General features: G+C 37.2%; 2 pseudogenes; both read right to left on the reverse strand.

Annotated features, from left to right (window-relative positions):
* Positions 1–942: 942 nt before the first annotated feature.
* Positions 943–2,029, reverse strand: LOC113272963 (annotated as a pseudogene).
* A 1,186-nt stretch (positions 2,030–3,215) lies between these two features.
* LOC113274159 lies at positions 3,216–4,550 on the reverse strand (annotated as a pseudogene).
* Positions 4,551–7,797: the final 3,247 nt, after the last annotated feature.

The following is a 7,797-nucleotide window of genomic DNA, read 5'->3' on the forward strand; positions in this document are numbered from 1 at the left end:
TAAGTTGTATTCCCTTCCGATTATAGCAGGTTTCAAAATTCAATACATGAAGGATTTTAGAAAAAAACTCATTTTGGGGCAACTTATAATCGGTAGGTTTTGTAATATATTTAACTCCCGATTAACGCTGCATCCAAAACAGGAACCAAGTGGTTATGGCTGGCTGTGTACACTCAAAACCTATGGAATATGGTAAGGGTTCGATCTGTGGCTCCTTATAATCAGTAGGTTGTTAAGTTGTATTCCCTTCTGATTATAGCAGGTTTCAAAATTCAATACATGAAGGATTTTAGAAAAAAACTCCTTTTGAGGCAACTTATAATCGGTAGTTATATATGTTGAATAACCTACCGATTATAAAAGGAATTATTAGCCGAAGTATCTACACTATAATTGGTAGGTACAGTTTCAATTTAACCTACCGATTCACCTCTAACCTACCGATTATGGTGTAGGCTCCCGATTATATAAGGACATATTGGCCATTTCGAAAAATCAGAGATAAGGGATAGCTTAGAATTACGTTTGGGTGACCTTTTTTGTCTTTTGATGTCGCCCCTAAAAAATGTCGGGCAAATAATTACACTAGAAACAAGCGAGGATTTAAGAAAATGAAACTGAAAATTTCACCGCCTCAAGATAATTGAAACTGATTGTGTATAGCACACATGGACGTGAGTAAAATTATTGATTCTTCGTAATACATAAGCCGATATTGATTTTCAAGAGTTGAAATGGTTTATATACATTTAGAACTCCCTGACCTTAGTTGCCTACATATTCAAGGTCGATACACAAACTTCGGAGTAACTGTATCATCAAGAATATATGGAGCGCCCCATTTAAGAAATCGTTTCCGGCATTACTAATCTTGATATCTATTGTACTGTTCTAAAACACCAGAAGCTCGAAATCAATCACATATGGAATATTCTCCAAAATTCATCCCATATTCTTTGAAGGTGGTTCAACTGCATCACAATTTTGAAGCGGTTTACGGGACACTGGTTTCAGATTATTAGATTCTTCAAAAGCCTCGCCATTTTCGAAAATCTGTTTCCTGAGAACGACATGTATATGCCCGAAAAGTTGTTTCTTTAGTGATTCAAACGCCATATCTATTCTCTCCAACTGTTCCATTGCATTTTTACATAAACAAGCCGTAGTAAAGCTCGAAACTATCCCCGAACGTGTTCTCCATTAAATTCAACAAAGTTTCATATCCTTTTGTATTTATGGATGTCGATTCTAACCCAAGTTTCTCTAGAATTCTCCCCAGTGTATGTGTTATAAACTGCGATTCTGCAGCATCCCTATCGTGCTGAGCACAAGACATTTCCACCATCCTACAACCTTCCTGAGCAAAAATATTCAGAAATTTTTCGCAACGGCTAATCCTCAATACCCCATCCCCAATTCTAACTTTATCATAAACAAATGGAAGATTTTTCCAGCCATCTTTGCCACTTTCAGGTCCAAACATTCGATGTGTACATAAAACATCAAACTCTGGCGGTAAAACCTGAAGAAACAGTTTTCTTGGGAACTCTTTAACCGAAAGAACGTCAACGAATAAAGTACTTCTTTTTAATCTTTGTAGCGGTAACGATCTAAGAACTAATTCAAATGAAACTATGGAACTACAAAGAAGTACGACCTCAGGATGTTCTTCACATAAATCATCAGCATCAGTGAAAAACATAACCCCTAGGTTTCGAGCTATATCAGAGTAATCTGATCGAGAATGAGCTAAAACTCTGTGTCCTTGACGAACTAGAGTTTTCGCAAGAAATTGACCAAAGTTACCAAAACCCACTATTGCAATCTTTAGTTTTTTGCTTTTTTCAAAAGGATATTCAAAACCGTAAGGCTGAGATGCATCTAAAGCTCTAACACAGAGACTACGATACTTAGAAGTCTGTTTTTGGGTGAGAATTGAAGATCGGTGAAAGGAGCGGGAGGTTGAACTTGGATTTGAATATGGAGGTAATCTGATTTTGGAAGAGTGGAGAGAAGAATATGAGAGCATTTTTTTTGTTGTTGTTGTTTCTAAGATCAGCTTAAGAAGTTGATTCAAAAAAATATCAGATTCCTACAACCCAAGATATACATTGGTATCATCACCCAATGACGTTGCCATTTTACTACGGTAACAATGGCCCCTGCTAGTATTAAGAAGTTATTTATATTCCACGGGCTAGTCCTACCAAATGGTTTCTACAATGTTCTTTTAAATGATATTAATCATAACTCATTTTTGTATTTTCGAGTGGACAACTTTGGCGTAGAAAAGTGTATTGTTTTTTTCTGTTGCTTTTTTATTTCCTGGACAGGCAAAGGCCAAAGGGCAATGTTCAGTACAAAGATGCCAAGTCACTGAAAACAATGACATAAAGATCAAAAAGATACAAAATAGAGTTGATAAATTGTAGCCAACAATAATGCTAGAATTTTAACCCCGGTTGAATAACAAACACTTAACAACTACAATTAGTTGCTTGGTACTTCTAGTCACATTATAATATAACCTGTTGTTTCGTTTTTTTTCTGTTGTTACTCATGGTAATTTTAGTAACTAGTGGTTATTGTTTGTATTGGCAAACTATTGGTGACCTCTTATTACACCTAACAGTTGGTATTGAGTCACTTTTGTTATTTAACTTGAATTAAGTAGTTGTTCACTTTTTTTATAGTACTTGCATTATGTAGTTGTTTACAATACTTAATCAAATCATCCACATCTATAGATTGATAATGGTAGTATTTTATATGGGTGAAAATACACCATAAACGATACAGTATTTTCTTGAAAGGATCTGTTGCGTAATGGAGCTTAAAACTGTGACTCGAGCGTCGCAAGATCGTGACTCCTTGTCCTTGGTAAAGATTTACTATTTGTGTTAATCTTTCAAATTGAGCAGTGGAGTCATCTGTTGTTGAGTCTTCTCTAAAAGCGTACATGCAAGTTGCAGCGTAGTCCGTAGACTTGTTCTTTGGCGGTTCCCTTGATTAAAACCCCTCGGCAGACTGGAAATGGATATGCATTTCTAAAATCTAGCATTTTAACATGTATATTTCACAAGTAGCACTACAAAGCATTCAAAATTACACTGTTACAATATTCAGAGGTAATATATTAAAGTATATCTACCCAACATGCCTAACAAATGAATTGAGTGATTTTTATTCTATGAAATACTAATATCAGGGTACTAATTTAGCTAGTCATCCATTGAGTGAGAGATTTGTTTAAAAAGAGGAACATGTTCAGGTAAGAGTGAAATCACCACATCCACCCCACCATCTTCACTTGATGTAGGCAATAAAATTATTTAACCTTCAACCGGAATGTTGGGTGGAAACATTGCACAAGGACTTCCACCACCAAAATCAAGATCATGAAACTGAAATCTTAACCAGCTATCTACTTCCAAATTTGGACACAGCGTGTTTCCAAATTCCGGTGCTGTTGCTTCGAGGTCATCGCCTTTATTATCTACATCTTTTGATGTCGCCCCAAAATCGATAAACGATTTGAAATACCTGCTGTCGACACGAACAACCTCATCATGGATTGCTTTTGAGACATAAGCATGACTCTCTTGCAAGACCTCCTTAACTTTCAAAGTAGGATAAGCCCACAGTACTAAATTGCCAAAATACTCCATGGGCACAGCTGGTTTAATTCTTGCCCTTCCATTCACTGAAACCCTTACTTGGGTCGACTCTTCTGGATCAAGTCCTCTAGCTTGAGTCATTTTCTTCCATGTATGAGAAAGTAAACATTCAAAAGTACTGTATCTTTGATGCGGGTTACAATTTTCTCCATTAACCTTGGCTTTGAGGTTGTCTACGAATTCAGTTGAGTAGGTTATCATTAAAGTCTCAATGGGAGAGAAGACAGGGGTAGTGTCTGGATTAACTGTTGTCTTTTTGAACTCGATCGAGGCATGGTCGAATTCAATGTTAGGTGGGTTTCTTGGTTGAGAAACAGCCAACCAATCATGATAAGGAAGTGATTCTAAGTCGAGACCTCGGACCATTCTAGCCCATGCCACAAAAAACGAACTCATGGATTGACCATCAGCCACACGGTGATGCAAAGTTTCACCAATCACTAGACCACCACATGCATATCGGTTGAGTTGAATTTGTAACATTTCTTCAACTCCTTCAACAGGTGGAAGCAGATGGTTAACATCTTTCGATGGATTAATGAACGGGAGTTGTTCAGCTAAGGTTACAGGAATGTAGGTTTCGGTTATGCGAACACCAGCATTATTTAGAATGATACACTTTCAACCCAGATCATCTTTTATGAACCTTCCCGCCAAGTGTGGGTAATAAACAAGAACTTTAGATAGAGCATCTTTCAAGACTTCGTTTGATGGCATGGGTGGCTTGAATGCATATAAAACAGCTACTTGAAAATCGAAAGCAGCTTTATCGAAGATTGTAAGAGGAATTATAACATCTTCAGTAGACATATTAACGGATGAAAAAGACGAATCGGCTTTCAATATGGTACTGTTGATCAAACCAATTGCCATTTCTAAAAAAGATCTGTTTTAACTAAAAGAAATCAAAGGATTGGCAATGTATAATTAGTTAAGATGGCTAAAGTTTGAAGGTTTCAGAAGAATGAAAGATGTTGTGATTCCTTGAAACCAAATTACGCCGGGTTTATATAGAAAAAGAAGTTGATGATGAAGATCAATAAGCCAATAACTATTGCTCTGCATGCATGCCAAACCTGATCATTAGTAATTAATTGTTCATGTGCACGGTTAGAACAAGGAATAAAATTGAAGCATATGGGTAAGTTTGAGACTTTTAAGTGTTATGACGATTAGGATTTTGGATGTATTTGACAAGTCTTACGCAGTGAATATGGAGTGCCTAAACCTAACTCATTTTACTGGTGTATATGTAATGTTTTTGCGTGTGTCCAGTTACTTTGACAAATCTTATACGTTGAATCCTTTACTGGTGGCTTCATTCTGACGTGTCACTCCAGCCTATATATACGTGGAAAATCTGTTTGTTATGTATTTGAGAAGATGTGTCTTAATACACGCAAATAGAGGTGTAAATTGTGCACGACATACGTAGGAACATGCCAAACGTGTTGTGTGCTTTGATGTTTCAGAAATCTAAGCGTGACGTGTTGCGGTGAACCATGCGTTATGACCGGCCATTTTGCTGATTGTAAAGTGGTACCTAATTTGTAATCGGGTATTGAAATCCGTTATAAGATGACCGAGTTGTATGAATCATGCTGGAACACACGGTTTTGGAAAGTTAAGGAAATCAGTATCATCACCAAAGAGAAATGAATAATGTTGAATCGGTGGCTCCTGTGGATACAAAATACCCCACAATTGTTAGTATGCGAAGTAACTTCTTAAGTAATAAGCTAATACATCGCATATAACATATTTAAGATGACGCATCAGATGACGTCACTCGATCACGAGTAAAGTGTGAAGATCTCTGCGGCATTATAGAAGTCGTGCGGTGATGGAAAATTTCTATGCGACAATATTGACGCATGTCAGATCCGAAATAAGGGGCTTTATTAGCTGTCCTCCACTATGTAAACTCCTATATAAGGAGCCGAGCGCCTTTGTAAAAGGGAGAGATCTTTTTAGAGAGCTTAGACAAGATATTGAGGAGAGAGAAAAATTATTTGCTTCCCAAATTAGGGTTTTCACATATTTTGTATTTGTTCTAAGATTTTAATAAGAGTTCTTGAGATTATTATGATGATATCTTAGATTGCTCTATAGATTTTACTAAGGGTGTAGTTGTGAGATTTCTCGCAACTGCATTTTGGCGCTAGAAAACAGCTCAGAATGATACACTCTGTTGGTGAATTTCTTTGAAAATAAGTTTGAAATTATTCATAGTCTTTCATCTTTGAGAGTTTTTGAAATTTAGATCTAAAAGTTTCAACCAAAGATTTTATCTCAGAAAAACAATTTTCTTCGTAGAGATTTCAATTCCTTAGAAAGTGCCTTTTCCTCCGTCAAAAGAAAATATCATTCCTAGAAACACAAATGGTGAGACAAGGATCTACAGCAGAACAAGCGGTAGCAACTAGGAGGAGCAGAAGGATTGCTGGAAGAAGAAGAAGTGAAGTTGTTGAATCATCAAGTATGGGAGAAAGAAACAATCGAGGAAATCAAGTACAAACACAGATTCAACGTGAACCAGTGCAGAATAACACAATCGATTACGATAGAGTAAGCGTTCACACTGCAAATACAGACTCAACAAAAGAAGATGAGAAGAGAACTGGAGATGCAGGGCCAATAACAGATGATGAAAAGAATATGACAATAGAAGATCTCCGCCAAAGATTAGTCGCAGAAAGAAAGAGAGAAGAAGAAGTATATGTGAATCTGACACGTCAGAACAATGAGTTAAGAGAAGAGAATATCAGATTACAAGAGGAAAGGTCACGAAGTACCACGCATACAAGCTCAAGATCTAGAAAAAGTAGGCGCACGTCAAGACGTAGCAGGTCCAACCGCAGAGATGCCAGACAACAACAGCTTTTAGATAACAACATGGTTAAAAATAATCAAGTAAAAGATAATATACAAGATCAGCGCGATGGTAACCGCAAGGAGCAACAACCAGATGATTAAAGATATATAAAACAAGGAGAAAACTACCGCAGGCGAGAAGATCACAGAGGAAACCGACATGAAAAACAAAGCGAACGTTATTGCGCACATCATGATCATGATGATGAAATGGACACGGAGAAAGGGAGAATAATATTGCAAGGTATAGAAATGTTCTGAAATCAACGAGAGCGCAAAGAAGAAGAAAGAAACTTCGATGTACAGGTCCATGCAAGGCATGGAAGAGATATGCGAAGGAGAAGAAGAGAAGAAGCTGAAGAGCGCGAAGTACAAGAAGCAATGCGTCAAAACAGGCATGACAACCGAGTAAGACAAGCAAAGTTAAAAAGACCCATCCAACGAGATACAGATCAAATCATGAATGAACAAATTTTATGAGAATTAGCAGAAGTAAGAGCAATGATGACAACGCGAAGAGATGAAGGTAGACGACAATTAGATGAAGCCATAGAGGAAGCAGGAAAAACACCTTTCGCAAGAAATATCCAAGTAGCAGGGATACCAACTCAATGCGTTCTACCAATATTTACCAACATTTTTGATGGAACCACATGTGCATTACAACACATAAAATCTTATAGTATATCTTTATTGCAGTGGGAAGATAATGACGCAGTTCTCTGTAAATATTTTCCTGCAAGCCTAACTGGAGAAGCTTTGAAGTGGTTTGAAGGCTTACCCATGGGAACAATAATATCATTCAATCATTTACAGACTATATTCTTGGGAGCATACATCAGTAACAATGTGCTCCGTCCAGGAATAGAAAAGGTGTTTAGCCTGCGAAGAAGAACCAATGAGAGCTTGTGAAGCTTAACCACGCGTTGGAGAACTATGTTTAGTGAAATGGATGGAAGAGTAGAGGAGGAAAATCTTATACTAGCCTTTATTAACGCACTCTTTCCTACAGACTTGTTGTATATGCAGATATTCACGATCAAAGATACCATCTCCATGACAGAGTTGCGCGAGTACCAGGAAGAATACATCACTCTTGAAGAAAAGCAGAGAGAAATGGAATCTTATCCTGTTGCGAATAAAAATACAAAATAAGGGAACGCAAGTCTACTCCCAAGGATAGCAAGCAAAGTTGCAAGCACATCTCAAGGGAGTCAAGAAAAGATGATGATAGAATATAACCAAA

Source organism: Papaver somniferum, chromosome 4 (assembly GCF_003573695.1).
Source record: "Papaver somniferum cultivar HN1 chromosome 4, ASM357369v1, whole genome shotgun sequence".
NCBI lineage: Eukaryota > Viridiplantae > Streptophyta > Magnoliopsida > Ranunculales > Papaveraceae > Papaver > Papaver somniferum.